The sequence below is a fragment of the Papio anubis genome, chromosome 12 (assembly GCF_008728515.1).
Source record: "Papio anubis isolate 15944 chromosome 12, Panubis1.0, whole genome shotgun sequence".
Lineage (NCBI taxonomy): Eukaryota > Metazoa > Chordata > Mammalia > Primates > Cercopithecidae > Papio > Papio anubis.
The window spans coordinates 99,417,258-99,440,633 of record NC_044987.1 but is presented as its reverse complement, the minus strand read 5'-3'; the positions used below and the strand labels follow the sequence as shown (position 1 = coordinate 99,440,633).

Genomic DNA, 23,376 nt, shown 5'->3' with positions numbered 1-23,376 from the left:
CTAAAGTCTGCAGAGTGAACCAAAAACAAAATAACATTGAGTATTTGATGTCTAGAAGGAGTATGGACTAATTCTATTTATTATCTTTTTTCTTTTCCTTTAACACTTGATAAAAAGTTAGGACTTTAGGACCGGGCATGATGGCTCATGACTGTAATCCCAGCACTTTGGGAGGCCGAGGCAGGTGGATCACCTGAGGTCAGGAGTTCGAGACCAGCCTGGCCAACATGGTGAAACCCTGTCTCTACTAAAAATATAAAAATTAGCCGGGCATGGTGGCAGATACCTATAGTCCCAGCTACTTGGGAGGCTGAGGCAGGAAAATCACTTGAACCCAGGAGGCAGAGGTTGCAGTGAGCCAAGATTATGCCACTGCACTCCAGCCTGGACAACAAGAGCAAAAAAAAAAAGTTAGGACTTTAACAATATGTAGCATGTATCTAAGAATTTTAACATAAATTAACAGTTTTCAAATATCTAAAGTTGAATTTATAATACTAACACAATGGTGGAAATAATTAAAATAATAATATCCATGAAAATAGTATGCCTTTATTGAACACTAAGCCCCAAGCACAATGCTAGTGGTAGCATTTAATTTAATACTAAAAGCAATCCTATGAAAGAGATAATATTGTTATCTATATTCTACAAGTAAATAAAATAATCCTTAGAATAGATTAATAATTTGATTGAATTCATGCAGCCAGAGATGATGATAAAATCAATTTTATCATTCAGCGAACCTGTAATTTTTTTAATGAATTAGATTGAAATGGAATAATATAGACTAGAAAACCATTAGAATGCATCACAGGTAAGGTCCTAGGATTTGAGGATCATCTCAATAAATCATCAAAAGCCACAAGTTGTAGGCTGTCAGCACCTACTCATTCACTAGTACAGATTCTGTAACGTGTGGGCTTTTCCATTAAAAGCAAATTACAACAGTGACTATTTGCTAAGTGCCTCTTTGGCAAAACACTGTATTTAGGAATAAGCCATGGTTTTTATTGTCGTGGACTTCTAACATAGCTGAGAAAAATGGCATTTATTCATAAATAATATAGTAACATATGCAAATAATAGAGTAAAATCTAAGAGAGTTTTTTAAATAAAATGTACAGGGTAACATTCTTTAGAGGAAGGAAAGGTAACTTTGACTTGGATGAGAATTAAGTCAGGAAATTGTATAAGAGATAAATTTGAACAATGCCTAGTTGGTCTCAGGAAATGGCCAAGACTGATGAAGATCTGGTCAATTTTGAAATTCTTACTGGGTTCATTCATGGATGAAAAAGATCAGGATTTTTACAACAAAGGTCACAAACAAAGTAGCTGAGAAATGAACTGCTCAGCTGCTGAATAATTCTTCAGGAGCCTATTGATGTTAATAATGCAAATTTGTACTAGTTTTTTATGAGCTATTAATTGGAAAAAGTCTATTTATACAGTTATTGCAATCCAGATGCCATGGATGATGCCAATGTCTTTAATACAATATAAGTGGTAATAGTTACTAAATACTTTAAGGTCAAATTTTATCTCTTCCTCGAAGCTTATTCAAATACTTGAAGTCAGTCCCAATGAGCTCCCTCTTTTTAAGAATCTCTCTTTACATAATGTACTTCAGGGACAAAAACAAAAAAACAAAAAACAAAAAACACTTCCCCTTAGCCCACTGCTAAAAATCATCTCACAAAAGGCAGGTTAATAAGTGAGAAGGCATATGAGTTTATTAACGTGCATGGGAGAGAACCACAGCGATTACCCTACCATATAAAGGTACATAAGGAAATGTGAATGACTTTGAGGGGAGTCCATGATTATTAGGAAAATTCAGTGGGCTTGAAGAACATACAGTGGCCTGGGACAAAGTCTCTTGAGCTGCAGAGCAGACAGTGGTTTGTGGCAAAAGTCTATCCAGGTGTGTTGACAGACTTGTCCTTCTTCCTACTGAAGCAGTTCAGTTAATGAAAATTCAGGAAAGGGACCTTCTTTGGTGGATCTGGGCTTTAGATGAGGGAACTTCAGAGAGCAACTTTATCCTGTGCTTTGGGAGAGACAGGAGACAAAGGATTGAGAGATTGAGAGCTCAGATAGGGGGCTGAGGTCTTGAGCTTCTTTGTCAGTTCAGCATGTCAAAGTGCCAAATTTTGGGGTATAAGTTTCTGAGGCCAATATATTCATTGCTATATTATACTTAGCACTTAAATGTCATCCTAGCTTTTTAAAGCAAATTTCTTGTTTGTGCATATCCACTGCTTAAACAGATTATGAACTTCTAGGTTCACTTGCCTTTTTCTAACACGTTCTTAGTTCTTTACACATGAGACATGATGAATGCAGATTTGATGATTGGTTAATAGATACAAATTTTTGGCCGGGGGCGGTGGCTCATGCCTGTAATCCTAGCACTTTGGGAGGCTGAGGCAGGCAGATCACTTGAAGTCAGGAGTTCAAAACCAGCCTGGCCAACATGGTGAAACTCTGTCTCTATGAAAAATACAAAAAAAAAAAAAAAAGAAAAAGAAAAAAAGACAGGAGTGGGGGCGGGAGCCTATAGTCCCAGCTACTCAGGAGGCTGAGGCAGGAGAATTTCTTGAACCTGGGAGGCAGAGGTTGTAGTGAGCCGAGATCACGCCATTGTACTCCAGCCTGGGCAACAGAGTGAGACTCCGTCTCAAAACAAACAAACAAACAAAATAGATATGAATTTTTTTCTGTATGGCTAGGAAATGATTAAATAAAATAATAACAAAATTATATAAAATTTAAATGATCAATAAAGACATGTGATATACATAGGAAACCTAGCACAAAATGAGTACATGGAGGGTTCTCAATAAACATCAGTTGCATAAATGAATGAGTCATGAATTCTAACTTTTGTCACTAACTAGTTGTGAGACATACTCATATCACTTCCTCTTTTGTAGACTCAGTTTTCTCATCAATAATATGAGATATATGAATTTGAAGAATAGTTTCCTACCAAGCTTTCAAATTCTAGGAAGGTGCTTGATGAGTTCCACAAAATATAAAGTATATTCTTAGCCAATGATAGACTTTTAAAGTCCTTAACTTATGTTGGGCCCAATATGTTCTTTCAAAGAAGAGCTCCACTGCTAAAACTGTTTGAAAATTGTTGGCATACATTAATTATAGTGTAGAAATTTACCTTTTTAAACCAATTTGAACACATAAAATTTAAAAGGGTATCTTGCTGTCATTACATTACCATACAGGAAATGGACCAGAGGTCCTGTTAGTCCAGAAGCCACATTCAAATGAATTTGACATTAATTTTCTAGAAATATTGGAGACAACATTAATTAATTGCAAAGGCACATAACAGTTCTTTTGTTGCAGAAAGCAAGAAATGTATGTTTATTTGTCATGCATACCATGAGGAGTTTCAAAGAATTTTTTTTTTTCAGACTGGAATAAAAAATCTTATTTTTTCTCTTCTCATTCCATATTCTCTTTTTAGTTAAAAGAAGAGCATGCCGAAAACATTCTATTGAATTGCTCCTTTGATGAACGCTTGGGTAGTTTAGGCTTGTCATAATAGATGACAATAATAATGCTACTAATAACAGAATTGTTATTTTTTGGGTGTACACTTTTTTCTAGAATTTGTATCCTCTGTGTTGACCACATTGTGTATGCAATTATTTAGGTTCAGATACTAGCTTACTTTATATATTAAATGCTAATAGGACCCCGTGTTTCAGGTTCACTTGTGTATGTCATAAAAATGAACCTAATCCGTTAAACTCTGATTTAATGATGGGCCTAATTACTAGGGATATGGGCAGTACTCACTTTTACATACATGATATCTGAGTACTGCCTTGTTGAGTTATTACATTTACATCTCCTAAGCCATTTAATGAAATTGGGTTTAAGTCCAGATGATCTCTCAGATTTTACAAACTTAAACCATTCCCTGACTTTCTGATTTTCTGCTAGAAAACAGTAATGAAAAGGAGAAAAGGGAAAAAACATGAAACTCATTTAAAAAATAAACAAAAGCCATTTCAAAGATATTGTCCCATACAAGATTGAAGAAAGGAAGATAAGTAAATGTAGTTAAAGCATGAGCCGTAATCATCACAAAGTCTTCATTCAAAGACTGAATTTGCCTTTTAAAATTATGCATTGCCAACTCTTTGTATATTAACATAATAAAATTATAATACAATAAGAAAAAAAAAGGTTTCAAAAAAGACCAGAGAAGGCCAGACATCTGATTAAAAAATGCTAAAATGTACAGCTCCCTGGAGACTGGAGTTCCTTTTTAGGTTGATTTTGAAGGACTTGTCCAGGCAGGGAGCCTTCCAGGAGGAAATGCATCCTTGTCTGGGGTTTAGTCAAGGGCTAGACTCCCAGGTCCCCAGTGAAAAATTTCTCCAGGAGAAATTCCCGAGGCAGGGCCCAGAAAGAAAGAGTCACCAGATCCTCAGAAGGGGGAGGAGAAGATTTACTCTCCCTCTGATCTGACTTTTAGTTGCAACACTTCTCAGGCAAAGAGTATGCCAACAGCCTTTCTCTTCTGCTTTGCTCGTCTGTGGTGGATACTAGCAACCTATGTGGTTCTAAAGTCTCAAGCTGAGATTATAGTATGAACGAGTTGGAACATCAGTAGTGCCAAGTGCCATTTAAAAATCTTTTCATCTTCTGCGTGTTGCTTTTGGAGAGGAAATGTACTCAGATGTGGTTTCCAGTCTTGCAGAAAAATGGCATTTTCAGGCTGTATGGGACTCTTACATCATCTAGTTTCAATCACCTCATTTTGCAGATCAAGAAACTGAGAGTGAGGAAGAAGGGACTGGCCAGAGTTACTCAGCTAGACAGTGACAGACAACAGTGGAACTTGTGGTAAGTTGTATGGCTTCTGGGCTTTTCCTTCCAATATCTCACTGCAGCCTCCAACTCCTGGGTTCAAGCAGTCCTCCCACCTCAGCCTCCCAGGTAGTTAGGACCACAGGTGTGCACCACCATGCCTGGCTAATTTTTAATTTTTTTTTGTACAGACAGGGCTCTTGCTATGTTTCACAGACTGGTTTAGAACTCCTGGCCTCAAGCAATTCTTCCACCTTGGCCTCCCTATGTACTAGAATTAAGTCATTATACCCAGATGATTTTTAAATTGTAGACACCTGTCCATTATTTAATAACCAAAAGACTTTATAAAAGTAATGTATTTTTATGCCTAATCAACAGTGTTGAGGCATTTTGATGAAGCCTAAAGTTTTAGTTAATATTTTGCATTGTGTAGAGATATTTACTTTAGAATGTGGCCTAGAATTAGGCTAAACATTTTGAAATTGTGCTCTGGTTTTGAAAATGGTTGACAATTTCCTATATTACATTCTAAAACTATAAGCATCCTAACACTATAAATGCTTTCTTAATGAAACTATAATATATATTTAATATTATTACCTATGTTGTTTTACTCATTGCTAAAAATGTTCAGATCACATACATGACTAAAGCCAATTAAAAACTCATACTATAGAGGACAGAAATGCCCAAATAGGTTTTAGTTGAAAACTTCATTACTTATAAGCATGGATTAGGTTTTTCTTTTTCATTTCTTCAGCAGGTACATTTTAGACAACTGACAGCAAATCCATTATGTAATGGCCACTACAAAAGCTTTCATCAAGAGTGTGCATGTTTAGTGTCTCTGTGTGGGAGAAACTGGGTTATGGTAGTTGAAAAGGCAAAAGATTCAAGAGTAAGATAGAACTGGGCTTTTAAGTTCTTGGCTCCATGGATAATGCAATCAGAATTCTCTAATCCCAAGGTTGGAGCATTGGTTGACTATAGACGGAAGCCGTCTGCATCTTCAAAGCATTAGACATGGAGGTTCTCAGATATTTCTGTACATGAGTGACATGTAACAAGTTATACATGACGATATTTGCAGGAATATCATAAGGATCTAATGATATAATGCATGTGAATGAAATGTATACATTCTATACACTAGAGAAGTCTTTTCTCTTTTTGTATTACATATTAAAACAAATGGATGCCTGAAAAAACATGCAGAGTTAGAGGAGAGGGTGTGAGAAGCAAATAGTTTTTGTAATAAAGTTATGGTTTAGAGCGAAGAGACTGCCAGGAAGCAAATGAAATATTGATGCCAGAATATCCAGCGTCCATGCTTCTTAAAAATGTTACCTATGTATGAGTCACTTGGAGATAATGTTAAAATGCCAGTTCCGATTCAGGTTGTCTGGGGGTGGGTTCTGAGATCCTGCATTTCTTAAAAGCTCTCACGTGATGCCGATGCTGCTGGTCTTTAACACTTTGTGGGTTTTTTCTTGTGTGTGTGTGTGTGCAGGAAGGTTTTATGTCTTCAGATTAAGGGTCAACTGAGTATCCTCTCAAGAAGAAGCATTTGTTGGGGTTTATATGCCAAGGCAGTACCATCCAGCCTGACTAACACCCATGTTGCTATACCATAAAAAAGCTTTCTACCCTTTCTGGGTTTATTAAGTGTCGAGAAAGCATTCGGCTTTTACTATTTGGCTGGGGTTTCTGGCTGAATGCAGCAAGGTAGGAGTTTAAATTTAATAGAATTAGGAATAAGCAGGATCTAGAGAGAGACAGTCTATCCTTTACTAAGGGAGAAGAGTTGCTTTTTGTCTCTTTACAAGGCCTTATCTAATAGAGGTCTCTGAATGCTGCCTTAAGAATCTGGGATATGTGACTGGTTGTCTTAACTATCTTTTTCCTTGACATATTGCATGTTTACGTTACCTTGGACCCTTCGCTTTCCTAATACAAATATGAACAAATATGAAGAGGCCATGTGAGATTTCCCCCTCTTTTTATGTTTTCAGTTCCATTTAACAAACACATACCGATTAGTAGGTTACAAAGTAGTGGACGAGGCACTCTGAGGGACGTGAGAATCAAAAAAAGAAGATAGGTTCCAAGTACCATCAGTTTACCTATAGAGGATACGGACATTAAAAATAACAAAATATAAGGCAGTTTGAGCTTACAAACACTAGATTTGGGGGGAAAATATGCTTAGAGAGCTGAAATAAATTGAAATAAATTCTGGGGAGTTAGGAAGACATTGTAAAGGAAGAAGACTTTGAGTAAGGATTTAGAACATGATCATTTGCACATGGTGACAGCAAATACTGAGACCAAGTCTTTGTCGTGTTGTAGGTTTGTAAACGGAGAGGAAAAGCAGAGACCTAGGTTAAAGTAATGTAAGTAGAACCATGTTGAAATTTAAATGGCATTCTTTGGAATTCATCTTAAACCCTAGGTTTTGTATGGGACTTTTACAGATAAGGGATAACATTTTAAGGCAGTATTTTTGCTGCATTTATCAACTGTTGATTTATTTTTCTACTGCACCTAGTTCTCTGGACCTGGCAGGAGGGAAGATCACCTTTTATATAAACATATCCCCTTAGCAAATAAAATACAGCCCTTCAGCAGGTATAGGAGTAAGATGGGTAGAAAAAAATGATGCCGAATCCTCTTTAAAATCTATTTCTGTATTAACTCATTTATACATTAGGTGTTCCTTCATTGCAACTCACATGTATTACACTCACATGTAATAAACTCACATGTATTAAAAATTTTCTTTTCTCTAACTTAGGTGAATTTACAATTCTCTTTCAAATAAGTGTTTTCCATGAAAATTACACTGGAGTATTGGCTGGTCATAAAGAAGAAATTGTTTATATTTTTCCTTTGATATGCTCATGCTTAGCCATTTTTAAAAGATGATCCTGCTAGCCTCCTCTGATTTCTGATTGTCCTGGATGGTGCTGTTGCCTAAGCAGAACAGGGCTGGGGTATTATCTGGTATCACCAAAGTCAATGTAGCCTGAGGATCAAACGTAGACAGAAGTGAGGATAGCCAAAGAACATTAGCCATTATCCAATTGAAAAGCAAGTTTGGGGCCAAAGTCAGAAAGTGAAATACATTAAAAACTTACAGATTTTTAAGAACATGTCAGGAAACAGTGGCTAGAGCAGGGCTCTGTTGAGGGATTACAGTGTGGGGTATTTGTTTTTACTGGATATTGATTGTGTTGGCTGAGATGGACTCAAAGAGACAAGAAATGATTTGCAAATGCCAATCCATCTCTTTTACTGCCTACCCTTGAAGATATTCTCTTAAGAACACCAATAGTGTGAAACTTGTGCTGCTGTATTAACTTTGTATCCTTTTGAGTTCCACTGACCAAAACAGTGTACCATTTGGACTGAGTTTGTTGTCAGTATATCTGAATTAATTAAAATCCAGGAAGTGCACAATGTCAATTTATGTCTGTGTGATTCTGAATTTTGTGTAAACTCTTTTCAGCAATGGCTGTTTGCAGATTACTTTGCATCCCTTCTCATTTGTGCTGTTGCTTACCCTTCTTTCACTTCTTTCCTTTCCTTCTCATGCTCCAACTTTGGTGGCATAGGATATCGTGATATTATTTTGATTTTTGTCAAATCAGGCTGCCAAATCCAAATTCCAGGCAATACTCAAACTTCAAGGGCATAGATATTTCATACTGATCAGGGTTTTTGTGATTATCTAGCATTTATCTTCATTTTTTAGTTTAAAACAAGTAAACAACTAAGCAAGATACTGAAAGGAAATATAGAGGAAGGTAGAATGGAGGGTGGCAGAATAAGAGAAAGGGAATGAATAAATTAAACCAACATTTATTGGGTGCCAACAAATACCAAACACTTTGCCAGATTCTTTATATACACAGTGCTCCTTAATCCGTACCACGACCTTGTCTTAGGGTTGTCATCGGGCCCACTTTATCAGTGGGCAAATAGAGAGTAAGAAAGATTCTAATCCGACGTCAAAGTCATGCAGGCACTGCCCAGCACAGCTGAGGCAAGACTCTGGACCTCTAATGCTCTCTACCACCAGGCTGATAACTGCAGTGAAAGTGCTGTCCTCTCTTTTTCACAAAGTAGCTCATACTATGCCAAGATAAGCAATTCAGATAAAAGGCAGAAGAAAGATGAGAATTGAGTAAAAGTTACAGATCCACTCCATTCCAAGTAGATTGCTCTTTTCATTCACTTTGCACCTAACATATATGGGCTGCTTTATGGTGGTAATGAGCTTTTTATGTGACTATGACCAGTCTGTGCCTTAGTCAGCAATATGGAGTTGTGCTGAGTACTCCCTGAGCTATTTAGTCGGTTGATATATAGTCTGCTCATGCGTAATATGCAGAAATTGCTTTTTAATATAAATCAAGATGACTGTGTTTTTTTCTTTGTAATCCATATCTCAACTTCTGTGTTACTAGTAAATGGTGTTCTTAGCTCTGCACATTTGTTTTTAAAGAGCTACATATTAAGCACTTACTTCATACTAGTAACTGTGTTAGGAGATACATTTGTCAGGACAGTCTGAACTCCACTATGATAGTATATAAACCCTGAAGTCTTGGGGGATTAATATGACAGACATTTATTTTTCTGTGTATGCAGAGTCTACTGTGGGCCTTGCTGTTCTCCAGGGCAGCTCTCTCTCAAGTCCTGTGTCAAGGGGCCATTTTGCTTCTATGTTAACGGCTTTGCCATTCCAACATGTGGCTTCCATATTGCTATTACAGGGGAAAAGAGAGCTGGGGGAGGGAGGGGCCTCAGGGACCTTTTTCCTGACTTTCCTTAGAAGTGACACACTATATTCTGTCCATAATCTTTTTGTCAAAACAAGTCATCTGGCCTCAACTAACTGTGAAGGTGGTGGTGAGGAGGGTGTTGGAATGTATAGGTTTCTCTGTGCCCGTGAAATAAAGAATTAACAGATACCAGTGAGTTCTACTGATATAAGCTCTTGGAAGAACAAAGATTGAATTTTTAAAAGTTATTTGCTTCCATGGGAACTATGCAGTCATATGAGGAAAATAATAATTACAGAGGAGTATTTAGGGCTATATTGCAATTTGATAGGACCTGTAGCTCCTTAAGCCAGCAGCTGCTGTTCTCTTTAGAGAGTTCCTTTTTCATCTGAAATAATTGACTCGAGACTTACAAATGTCTGTCTGCTTTTGTGTTCATGCTGTCTGCTTTGTTTTCTTAAATATTAGAGGTCAAAATGTGTTGAAAAACCAAATCTGGGTCTTACAGTTTTTCCTGGAGCAGTAGCCTTGTGGTAGCTGGTTTTTTTTTTTTTTTCATAAACTGAAGAGAATTTCCCACTGTGAGCCATGACTGGCAGAATGAAGCTGCGCACCCTGGTAGCTCTTTCTCTGTTGGGCACTTGTTCTTTATAATGTCTCAGCATTTATGACTGGCCTGGGTAAATATTGAGATAGAGTTCTGGCACTGGCCGTATAAAGCAGCAAAGCATAGGCAATTGAAGGCAATATTTTACCTTGAGTAAAAATAAGAATACAAATAATAATAATAAGGCCATGCAAATATGTTTAGGTTAGAGAGAATGAACAGATTCATGGAACTGGATTGAAGATTGTATCATGCTAGAGATTCTAGATATTTTCTTCTTGGGTTTGGTACCTATGTTTCTGTTAATACTTTTGTATTAAAAGGTAATTGGTGAAGAGCTACACAATTAATGAGTGTCATGTTGATTTGTATGGAGGGAAGAATACAACCTGTACCATTTTTTTTATAGTTTTTCTTATAGTGAAAACACTTTTCACGATTTGTGCCTTACTTATAACTGGAAAATGCCTTATCCATAGACTTAGGTATTTGAGCTTTTACTGTCAAATATTTTCTTTCAACCGTTTGTCACTGTGCCTTGATTCTCAACTTCCATTGACTTTAAGGTTATATCCATATAATGAGTTTGCTTTGGCATTTAGACACATATTATGGCCTCTAAGTAAATGGTTTCAGTAAATCTAGAGAGGAGGTATGATAGTTTCTGGAAATTTGAAGATAAACTAGAAAAGTAATCTGGGAAAATTACACAAATAATAGTTATGATAATAATATAATCACAAACATTAATTGAGCATTCATTATAATCCAGCTATTGGGCTAAATGTTTTACAAGCATATTTTTGTTTAATCTGCATAATTGTGTGAGACAAGGACTATTATATCTGTCTGATCTTTCAAAGTTAGCCAAGAATTGTCCTGCTACAAGATAGTTAAATGGTTTCTAAATGTGTGGATAATCCACAAAACCAAAATATAACTAAGGAAATTGCTGCTTAAATTCTGTTTTTTAACTTGCATAAAGATAGTCTATTTTAACAAAAGTGCTGCAATCAGGGTAATTGGAAACAGAGATAAAGCAGTGGAAATGTGTTTCGTTTTTATTCAAAAGTATCCAAAGAAAAAAAATATACTACTTAGTACGGTGGTTCTCAATGGGGAGAAACCTTGCGTCTCTACCTATAGGACATTAGGCAAAGTCTAAAAACAGTTTTGATTTTAGACTGGCACCTTCTGTATACAAACTAGGGATGCACTGCTAAACATCCTCCAATACACAGGGTAGGCCCTACAACTAAGGTTTTTTGTTTGTTTTAAGACAGAGTTTCTTTCTGTTGGCGAGACTGGAGTGCAGTGGCAGTCATGTCTCACTGCAGCCTTGACCTCCTGGGCTCAAGTGATACTCCCATCTCAGCCTCCTTAGTAGCTGGGACCACACACATGTGCCAACATATCTGGACAATTTTTAAACATTTTTTGTAGAGATGAGGTCTCACTATGTTGCCCAGGCTGCTCTAGAACTCCTAGGCTGCAGTGTTCCTCCTGCCCTTTGCCTCCCAAAATGCTGGGATTTGCAGACATGAGCCTGGTCTGAGTTTCATCCATTCCAGAGAGTCAGTAGCACTGAGGTAGAGCTTGTGTAAAACATACTTCTCTTTCTAGATAGGTGAACTCTTGTAACTAAAAGCTCAGTCAGTGGATCTGGGATTCAGGGTTTTGACTCTACTACGTGACTTTGGGAACTTAACCTCTTAAGTCTTCATGTAACTACTTATAAATTGGAAATAGTGATAATACCTTACAAGACTGTTCTGAAGACTAAATGAGAGAATTCTGCAAAATGATTAGCATAGTCCCTTGCATTGTTAGATGAACATTAATTCTAGCTGACAAAAAAACTTTGGTTAAACAAAGTATGTTCTTTGGGGACTCTTAAATACTGCTGCTTAGCAGGTGTTAAAAAGAGCTGCTTCCAGATCAGACAGCTTTATTTTGAACCATGTCTCCTGTACTTATTAACTGTATGACCTTGGGGAAGTACCTTAGAACCCTCTGTGCCTCATTTTGTTCATATATGAGATGAGAGTAGTGAGTAATATGCATCTTCTAGAGTTTTTGTGAGGCTTAAATAAGAGTATAAATGTGAAGTACTTAGAAGGATGTCTACCACTTACAGGCAGACAGTGTTAGCTCTTATTATTCATATACCTAATATTGTTAGATAAGGCATAACATATAAATTAACCTTCTGACCAAGTGAACATTACCCCTTGAAATACCAGTCCTATGTTTTAACAATTAGAGTAATGAAAATCACTCTACAATTATGTTTAAAACTCTTGCTTATTTAAAAATGAATACTAAATGCTTTTAAACATTTCATTGTTCACTCAGGGTCCTTGTTGTAATATTGTTTCTTGTGTACTAGATTATGATACAGGAAGCTCTTAGAACAATTAAAGTATGAGGGTTTTTCTTAATCCAGATTACTGAGAGTTTTATTTCTGTCTTTAAAAAAAAATACTGTTTTTATATCATTTGTATCAAAATATCATCTGTCTGCGTCTAGGATCTCTATCTTGCCTTTTCTAAATAACCGCATTTGATCAGTTGATTAAATTTTTTGTTAAATATTAATAAATATTAATTTATTAATTAGCTGATCAAATATTTATTGAATGTGCTATATATACGATGCTCTCTTAGGTAGATTAGAGACCAAAACAAAATGACTTTTCTTGAGGATTTTGATTTAGCAGAAGTAAGCATTGATGACATAATGCTAATTAAATAACTGTAAATTTAAATGTGATCTATGCTGTGACTAAGCCATCGCAGTTGCTATACTTATGGACAAACCCCACTCATGTAGCACACAAGATAGGCCTTCGTAAGGAATTGATTGTTAAGCGGCAATCTAAAAACTGAGTGGGCATTAGCAAGGCAAAGAGAATGAGCATTACAAGTAGATGCAACAGTACATGTAAAGGTCCTGATTCCAGAGTGGGAGACATTAAAATGAAGTGATTTTTAAAAGTCTAGTGTGGCTAAAGACTGAAAAAAAAAAAAAATCTAGTTGAGGAGTCTAGAAAGATAGCCAGGAGCTCATCAAACATGGACTTCTAAAGCGTGTAAAATATTCCAGACTTTATCCAATGGAAAATGGCAAGCCAATGGAAAGTTTAAGCTTCTGAATAATATGATAGATTTTCATGTGAAGAATGACTTGGAAGTAGGAAAAAAATGGGGCAGAGAAAACAGAAAGCGTCTGCAGTAGTCCAGGCAAGGTGTGATGAAGCCAGTGAGAATCGTGTCTGCATTAGGAGTAAACAGTCTCTGAGAAATGACACCTAAAAATTCTCCTGCGAGAGGAGGGGTGATAGGTAGTTCATAAACTTGGAAAATTTTATTTTCACTGTTTTGGCTTTTTAATCTTTTACTTGTTCTTGGCCACATTCTGAAGGACTGCAGTTAATGAATAAGCAACTTCCAAAAGAATGAGAAGAACAAATGTATAGCAATTATAAAAATTAAATGTTATTTGTATAGTACTTTAACCATTACTATTGCATTTGATTAGCAAATTTTTATAACAAGTGATGTTTACCCTTATTGTCCCTAGCAAGTGACTATGGTCCGAGTTGATATCTCTTAATATATTGGCAATAGGAAATGCTTAATTCATAGGCCTTGATGCATAACAGGAAACTTTATTTGTCTTGTCTTATAGAGATGGGTGAAACTGAGTAGAAGTGATCTTTCATTTTGTTCTTTGCATTATATGAAGAGAGATATAAAAATGTTGACTTTGGCCAGGCACGATGGCTCATGCCTGTAATCCCAGCACTTTGGGAGGCCAAGGCGGGCGGATCACCTGAGGTCAGGAGTTGGAGACCAGTCTGCCCAATATGGCAAAACCCCATCTGTACTAAAAATACAAAAATAGCCAGGTGTGGTGGTGGGTGCCTGTAATCCCAGCTACTTGGGAGGCTGAGGCAGGAGAATTGCTTGAACCCAGGCAGTGAGCCAAGATCACGCCACTGCACTTCAGCCTAGGTGACAGACCGAGACCCTATCTTAAACAAACAAACACACAAAGTTGACTCTTCTGTTTGCATTTTTAGCCACTATTGTCTTGATTAAAAATACAAAACTTTTGTTTACCTATGTAACAAACCTGCACATCTTTCACATGTACCCCAGAACTTAAAATAAAAATTAAAATAAAAAAGTTACAAAACTTTCAGCATTTACATAAGGAAAAAGTTAGCTATATGTATGCGTGCAAATATGTGCTATGTGAAATATAAACTGTGTAAATATCAAATATGTATATATGTATACACACACAGCCTGTATAGGGTCTTCAATGTCAATATTTTGATAATTGAATGTTCATTTTAAACATCTATAAACCTGTTTATATGTCTAATTCTAAAATGTCCATGTATATCTAAACCATTTCTAAAATAGGTATAAAAATATCTTAGGGTTATTGGGAGAATGAAATGAGATAATTTAGACAAAGTGATTTAGTACCTGGCACATAATAAGCATGTAAAATATTCCATAATAAGTATGTATTTAATATTTAATACACATTTAATAATTTTTAAATATGCAGATATAATTAAAATGTAGTTTTCATTATTACATATTGACTATATAATTTATTATATATGTATATGTTGAAAATTTAATATACTTATGTGTGGATACAAATATACATATATGAACATCTATACACTATATTAGCTATTGATTATTATAATAAAAATAGCTGCACAGTGATGTTCAAAATGACATATCGTCTTACAGCCAGTTTTGGTAAAATTTGTTAGAGTTTGCATTTTATTTTGATGATTTCTGTCCTGAGGAGTCACTGTAAATCTGAATATGAATGCTAGCTGTGAAGTTTGTCTGTTGTATTGTGTTTTAAGAGACAAACTGTCGGCCGGGCGCGGTGGCTCAAGCCTGCAATCCCAGCACTTTGAGAGGCCGAGACGGGCGGATCACGAGGTCAGGAGATCGAGACCATCCTGGCTAACACGGTGAAACCCCGTCTCTACTAAAAAATACAAAAAAAAATTAGCCGGGCGCGGTGGCGGGCGCCTGTAGTCCCAGCTACTCGGGAGGCTGAGGCAGGAGAATGGCGGGAACCCCGGAGGCGGAGCTTGCAGTGAGCTGAGATCCGGCCACTGCACTGCAGCCTGGGCAACAGAGCGAGACTCCGTTTCAAAAAAAAAAAAAGAGACAAACTGTCACTCTGTTGTTGCCAAGTTTGGTCTTGAAATTTGGGGTCAAGGGATCCTCTCACCTCAGCCTCCAGAGTTGCTGGGACTACAGGCATATGCCACTATGCCCAGCCATGAAGTTCTGACCCCACATGTACTGATTCATTCCTTATTTGTTATTTAAACAATATTTACTGGAACTCTATTCTGTGCCAGCCCTTGCAAATCTTACAGTCTGATGAGAAATGCACATGAAAGCAAATAATTGCAATAAAATGGTGTGAACAATGTGCAACACAGTGGCCTTTTAAAGTAAGGGGGCATCTGCTGCTTTAAATGGCATGTGGTTAATTATTATGGACATATGTGTCTATTGTTAAACTAAATAGGGAAGACTAGAAACTAAATAGAGGAGCATTTCTTTCTAAGCATCTATATTTGATTCATCCTTTTGTCTTTATCTGCCACCTACATGCTGCTGATGACATGCGAATGATTATCAGTAATTGCTATCACTTTCTCTTACCCCAGATTCCTATTTCCATCTGATTTTTGGCAATCTGTAGGTAGATGTTCCATAGATATCTCAAATTCATTCTGCTTAAAATAAATTCATTGTGTTCCTACTTCTCACAAAAATTGTTTCTTCTCCTATATGTCTAATCTCTGTTAAATGTATCATCACCCACAAAATCACCCCAACTGAAATCTGGGAGTTCCGATCAATATTCAGTGCCTGCCTACAACCTACTGCTAATTGATCATCAAATCCTCCTCATCTACTGCCAGTTTTCTTCTTCTCCCTCTTGGGTAAACATGTGCATGGTACACACCCCTTATACCCCAAATTAGTAGGATAAGAAGACAATTTTCAAGTTGCTAGGCAGCAGCAGTTGAAGAGAAAGCTCAGAAAATTAAGTCAGTGACTTGGATATCAAAAGCTATCACTTTGTTGTCTCTTTTTTCTGGAAGTAGAAAATGTTTCTTCTCTTTAACACGAAATAATAAATTTAAATTCTTTTGATCTGTGAACTTCAAAAACAACCTCTTACATGTCTCCACATTGAGACATTTGCTGAATGTCCCGATGCTGCCTTCCCTTCCATCACTGATGTTTTGTACTTCCAAGGGGAGTTTGAGCTATGAATCTCAGCGTCCTTTTCCAATCTCTGACTGCCCAGGATGTGGATGAGAAATTAGTACTGCAATTTATGTTCATGGAGAAGTATGTTATTCACTGAGATTCATCAGAGCGAAGAAATGACGGATATCACAGACATCACGATAATAAAAGATATCACAAATTAGCTCTGATCAGATTCTGAGTCTCTGAGTGTTCTCAAAATTTTCTTCTGGTCCACAGTCTTTAAAGAGTCATTTATTAACTTATAAGTGTAAAGTGCAAAGCTATCTGGAGCATAGCAAGTGTATAGTATGTGGTTCAGCCAGTCCCCCTTGTAGGATATCTTTAAAAACCAAATAAATCAGTGAGCATCTAGGTCCCAAAATCTAGAAAAATGTTTCTAAGTTCCTAAGGAAAATGACATTGGAAGAAGAAATGACAGCTTTGTTTTATCCTTTTTTCATTTTTATGTGTTTTGTAAAATAGTTTGATATCCTGACAAATATGTGGAGTGCTATTAATATTAACCATAAGGGCTGGATGCGGTGGCTCACACCTGTAGAGGCTGAGGTGGGTGAATTATTTGAGGTCAGGAGTACAAGACCAGCCCGGCCAACGTGGTAAAACCCCATCTCTACTCAAAATACAAAAATTAGCCAGGCCTGATGGTATGCACCTGTAATCCCAGCTACTGGAGAGGCTGAGGCAGGAGAATTGCTTGAACCCGGGAGGCAGAGGTTGCAGTGAGCTGAGATCATGCCACTGCACTCCAGCCTGGGCAATGGAATAAGACTCTATCTCAAAAAAAAAGAAAAAAAAAAAAATTAACCATAGGTGAAAATGAAAAGTTTAAATGACTTTAAAATGTGGGATTTTAAATAGTATATGCAGTAGTTACAGAGGAAAAGGCTGTGTAGAGGGGGAGGAATAGATAAAGAAGACAATTATTCCTTGTATAGGTAGAAAAATAGAAGATTAAATTTACTTTGAATATTTCTCAAGTAAATGGATTATTACTTTCTGAGCTCCCAAGTGGCTGTTTTTTCCCTCCCTTTGTAAAAGAATTAAAACTTCTGATGTGCCTTAATATTTCACATCTTGTTTGGTCTGTGCATCCTGATCTGGCATGATAGCCTGACATTGTTTGCAAACGGTGGTGTCATTGCAATATACATATTCATTGGTCCTTAGCTAAAATTAGGTTTGCTGAGTAAATAGATTTTGTGCAGCCAACCTAAACAGATCACTTCCCAGGATGCCAAGGAAAAACACTGTCAGTGAGACTTACTTCATACTTTATCAACATGTTATCATATTTACAAAATGAGAGAAGGAAAAACTGGACCAAACGAAAAGCTGTGATCCACAAACATAAACCTCTTGAGTGCAGACAAGAGTCCTATATTTGAAAAGATGATTTGTGAGCATTCTTCCATAAGCAAGGGATCATTGTTAGTGGATGCTTATAATTCATGGTGGAGCGCTTTAGGAAAATATGCCTGCTGGTCCTTATGCTGCATTTATTCTGCTTTCTGTAAACCAGATGAATGTAGGATTATTTATATAGCATAATAGCTTTCAGCATGGAAATAGATGGAAAGTTTGTTACCTGTTTTCTCCCTTCCCTTAGGAGAGATTTTTGTGTGTGTGTTTTTTTTTTTTTTACTTTGAAGTAAGATTCTCATAAAAAGGCTGAACATGACAGTGCATCTTGTAGTTTTCTTGGAATAAAGTCCAAATGGACTGTAGTCCATTTTGCTTTGCCAATTAATCTGGAAGCTAGAGAAACATGGGCAAATATGAGGATAAAAATTCAATGGATTTTGCTTCACTGAAAGAATGCAGTACTTCTCATGTGGAGATTATTCAGTAAATATTACAGGCTTTCTGACATTGCTTAGTTGGGGGTTACATAACTGTAACTCTCTACTAGCTAATAGAATTCTATTTAGACTAGATGATCGAAGATGAGAAAGCAATGAGCTATGAGATAGATAGGAGGTAACAGAAAGAGAAAAAGCTTCTGGCTGGAGTGTGGAGACCCTGGAGTCTGAAGGACATGGATTTGAATCTTTCCTTGGATTTTTACTAGATATCATGTTTGTCAGCTTCAGTTTTCTCTTCTGCAAACCAGCAATCATAAACTGTCATGCAGATTGCTCTGTGGTTTATGTGGGTTAACATATGACTCATCATTCTCTTCACCTAGCAGACATCAAGTCCACTCTGATTGGTAGCTCTTTTTCCTCTTCCAAGCACATCTTTTTAAAAATGTTAAAAATTAACAATCTATGTTAATACGTAAATCAGATTCCTTCATTTTCAAAGAACCATATTTAGGAATCTGTGATTTTCTATGGTACTTTTTTGCTTGTATTTTTCTTATCTTTCCTCCTCTTTTTAGCACCCATTGTTTCTACAGTTTACATAACCATAACCCTCTGCTCTCAACAAGGAATAATTGAATGCAGGGGAGTCATCATGCATTCAGATGTGACCCTGCATACCCTCCATCAGCCTAAGACTTTCCACCTCTTTCCCTTTCCCTGTGTCTCCCTTTCCCTCCTCCCCTCTCAGAAACAAGCCAACCTATACTTCAGCTCTATGACTTTTTGAACAGGATACATACATAAATATTTGAGGGGGATGAGTGTCAGTGGTAAACTTACTGACCTAATTCTAATTTCACCAACAGGCTGTGTTTAAAGGAAAAGAGAATAGAGATACAGGTAGGCTAAAATCTGTCACCATCATGACCATCATCTTCAAAGGAGCATCACCTACTTACGCAGATTGAGAGAGATAAATATAGGATGTTTTACCTGATGCTGATAATCCGTTGGGAGGAGAAGGGGAAGATGTATTTGATTTAACCAATTTTAACACCAACTTAATTTGACAAGGCTCCCATCATAACAATTACACACCTCTCCATTCTAGTTTCCCCATGCAGTTCATTCTCACGATGTTCTCTGCCTACACTCTTGCAGGGAGAACATTCTTTGTGTGAGTGGCTAGATTCTCAGTGCACTGTGTTTCAAAGTTAATATCATATTCTGGCACCACATGGGTGAAGATAGAGAAAAACAGCCTTTGAGGTCTCACCTTTCAAGAGGGGAGGATGTGAAATTTAATTAATGAATGATGTAAGATCTTCCGGCATCCTGAGATAAAAGATTCTTTGTAAAATCAGAGAACTGCCAATTCCCAGTCTAAGTGAATACCTGCTGAGCTAACAGGCATTTAAATAACTTTTGAAATGCAAAATATGCAGCTTGTATATGTACATATGTATATATGTGATATAAACTACATTTTAATCCTGGAAGATAATTTAAACTGTCCCCTCAGGTTACATCTTTAAAAATTGAGGACCAGAAATGGATTTTCTCAGGATCATAGAGCTTATTAGGACCAGATGCCAAAAGAGAACTCAGATTTCTTAGACCCAGTGCTCTGTGCAACATGTAAGATAGCCTCACTACTGATGTTCTATATTTAATCTACGGAATCTAAGAACTGGCCTCAGACCACTTTCAAGCATAAGGAAGGTTAGTAATGTTATATGAAAGATCACAGATGATTTTTCATCTTATTGGGCATACAAGAAGATATGGGCTTAAAGCCAAATCTGTGCTAGCAAAATATTATTGGCAACAATCCATGCCATTTGCCAAGGGAACAACTGCGCTCTGGGATCGAGTGAGGTTTAATGTGATATTGTGGTGGTATTGAGGCATTGTTGAAAATTGGTCATAGGAAGTATATAGAGCATTTCTGTATAGGAAACCAGAGGAAAGACCCAATAGTGAATTTATTGCCTAATATTGATCTAGCTTATCACTGTTGCTGATATGCTAGGAGACTCGTCTGAGTCATAGTGGAATGAGCTTAAGACTTTGAACCAGATGAGTTGACAGTGAACACCCACGTTGGTATTCTCCTTACTAACTGCATGATTTCTGGCAAATCACTGAACCTCTCTGAGCCTAAATGTACTTTTTTATAAAATTGGAATAATAGTTTCTAGATTATGTGGTTTTAGGGAGAATTATACAAGATAATTCAGGTAAAGTTGCATTGAATAATGTTTATCACATATCTATGTAGTCTATCAGTTAGAAGTGCAGTATTTTGAATCTAAATCTAAAGAAAGATGTCAGTAAGAATTGGGAAATATATTGGGGGTTTGCATTGTAGAAAGCAATCCTCCAGAGATGGAGAAGGAAATGTTTATACAACCAATTAGAACATCTATATCTTCCACTAATTAGGTAGCTTCTCTCAGATATGATAGTCACACTTCCAGATATTACCATACTTACCTCACATATAGGTGGCAAAAGCCTATTTGAAAAGGTGAGAACAAAAGAGGACAATAGAACTTAATATGTTGGAAACTTTATTTTTACAGGAAAGGTCCATTTTCCCTAGCTCACCTTGTTAAATGTTCTGGGTTTTTTTTTTTCATTTTTCTTGGTTTCAGAGTCAGCTTAATTAGTTAATCTTGAAGTCTCCAGAGGCCACAACATCCCTGTCTTTCATTTTTCAATTTTTTTAGTGGAGTTCAGGCCAATTCATGACAAAAGTTTTAGCTATTCAAATAGCTCATGTCTGTTTCTCTAGGAATATGCAATTTAGGCTATTGTTTTAGGTGGCTTCAACTGTCTGGATAATTCATGTTTTTATGCAGGCAGCTTATAGGTATTCATTTCCACAAAAGTTTTTACTGGTCTCTTCATATTTTACAGTTGCTTTAGTCTTAGTAACAGTGGTCTATACAGCAGGTTATTATGGGTTATTGTAGTAACTTTTATTTTAAGAAGAGGGGATTGACTTCTAATTGTTTAACATTGTTTGGGCAAAGTTCTATCTGACAACAGAGGATGGGAAATAAACAAAATGACTTTTGAAAGTATTTCAACTTTATGAAGCTATGAGAGAGTCAAATCAGTTAAAGTAAATAAATGGATATCACAAGTCTTTATTGTGTCGTTGATGACTCCAATTAAGGATAACATTAATTTATTTAGTGCCTATTTTTGTCACATTGTTCTTAGATGTTCTCCATGCAGGCTAAGCATTTTACGTACATTATCTCTTTAACCTCAAAAACAAATCTGTAAGGTCAAAAGTATTATTTCAACTTTAGAGATGAATCAATAAATAAAGGCCTTGAAGAAACAGTAGGCTATTTTCTCATATACCTATAGATAGTGAGTAAAAGAACTGAGACTAAGAATATGGTTTATCTTGAGTCTAAAGATCATGATCTTTGGGCTATGTTGCATTTTCTTTATGTTAAATTGTATTTGTCATATTATATTTATTGTGGGCACCACAAGTCTTGAAAAGTGTAAATCGTAGAACGCTGAAAAAGTCAGGCAAATAATGAAAGAATTGGATTTGGGGCATATACAGATAGATTAAAGGTTATTAAATAAAGCCCAAGTTGTGGGGAGGGGTTTTAAACACACATGATAAAAGATATAAATGCTAGGTGGAATTGGAATTATATATAAACCAGATCAACATTATATAATAAGGATTTTAATGAATGTGGAGGCTATTGAGTATTTGACAGCCTCTATAGAATAAAAAGCTATTGGATTTTGAAACTCATCCCGTGGGAAATATTGGACGCTCAATCACTTGAGGAATAAAAGCCAAATTGGATAAAACATATCTCTAATCTCCAAAATGATCTCTCTATGCAAAATGCATGCACAAACACACATACCATTCAAAGGTACTTTTAAGCTTTACAAACTACATATCTCAGTGCATTTAAATATTAGTCTTAATCTAAATAAAGAAAACACTTAAAATGAAAAACCTTTTTAAAAATTAATTTGCAGTAGAAACTAAAGTATTGAAGGATAAATTGTAGAAAATGAAGATTCTTTACAGTTAGATGGAAAACATGCAAGTCATTTAAAAATAATTAGTTTTGCGAAAGTATACATGAATGGAAGGTCTTGGAAAGGAGGCAAAGAATTAATTTCCCCAAAGACACTGCGAATAAAATTGTGGTTGGCACTTTTCATTCTGCAGAAATACCTTTTATTAGTATCTTGTCTGTTCTCTTGGGTGACATTTTAAAATAGTGTGTGCACTAATGATTGTCCAGTCACACAAATGAGAAAGGCAATTTTGAAACATTCCATTCTGGACAGACACTCTGAGCCCAGCGTTGGTTGGTCTCTTCTTAAGGAGGCCTAAAAATAATTTGCAGAAGGAGTTATTCAGACCTCTGTTAAGTGGGAGTTTCAGGTTCTACAGTGTCTCTTTATCCTGTCCAGTGCCCCTGGATGCTCATTATTTAGCAATGAAAGTGAGGATCATGACACAGAAAGAGGCCATTCAACTGCCCTGACATGTTTCTTTTTGTCGTTTGCTGTAGGTCCCTGAATCACACTAGCCCTCATGATCTCTTGCTCCACGTTCACTTAAGTTCTAGAGTCCTTTCTCCTACTGATTTTTAAAAGCTTCCCTATGTATTTAATCTCTGGCACCCCAACCACTTCAGGCCTCAGTGGCTTTGCTGATTACATGATAAGAAGTGATGTTGTTTTTGCCATGTTAACTGGTATCCACTGGACTCAGGGAAATATATCATTACTTCCCCACTGCAAACATAATAAAGGATGGACCCATTACCCTGCCATTCCAAGTTTTTTATATTATGGATACAGTCTATATTTCCAAACTTTTTTTATTTTTAGTATATTTCTTATATTTTCTTTTCTATATTTCTTAACCTTTACTTACATATGCCTTTGCTCCAATGAGACTGCTCACTGTTCCTGAGCT

General features: G+C 36.5%; 1 protein-coding gene across 17 annotated transcripts in view; it reads left to right on the top strand.

Annotated features, from left to right (window-relative positions):
* The window catches only part of LRRC4C (leucine rich repeat containing 4C), a 1,317,608-nt gene that overhangs the window by 1,182,820 nt on the left and 111,412 nt on the right, over positions 1 to 23,376 (top strand). For 11 of the 17 annotated variants that reach the window (XM_017948475.3, XM_017948470.3, XM_021926805.2 and 8 more), the window contains one exon: positions 4,805 to 4,884. The exons of the other annotated variants lie outside the window; for them this stretch is intronic. The gene's annotated coding sequence lies outside the window, so the exon portion shown is untranslated. The remainder of the gene's footprint in view (positions 1 to 4,804; positions 4,885 to 23,376) is intronic. 17 annotated transcript variants of the gene reach the window in all.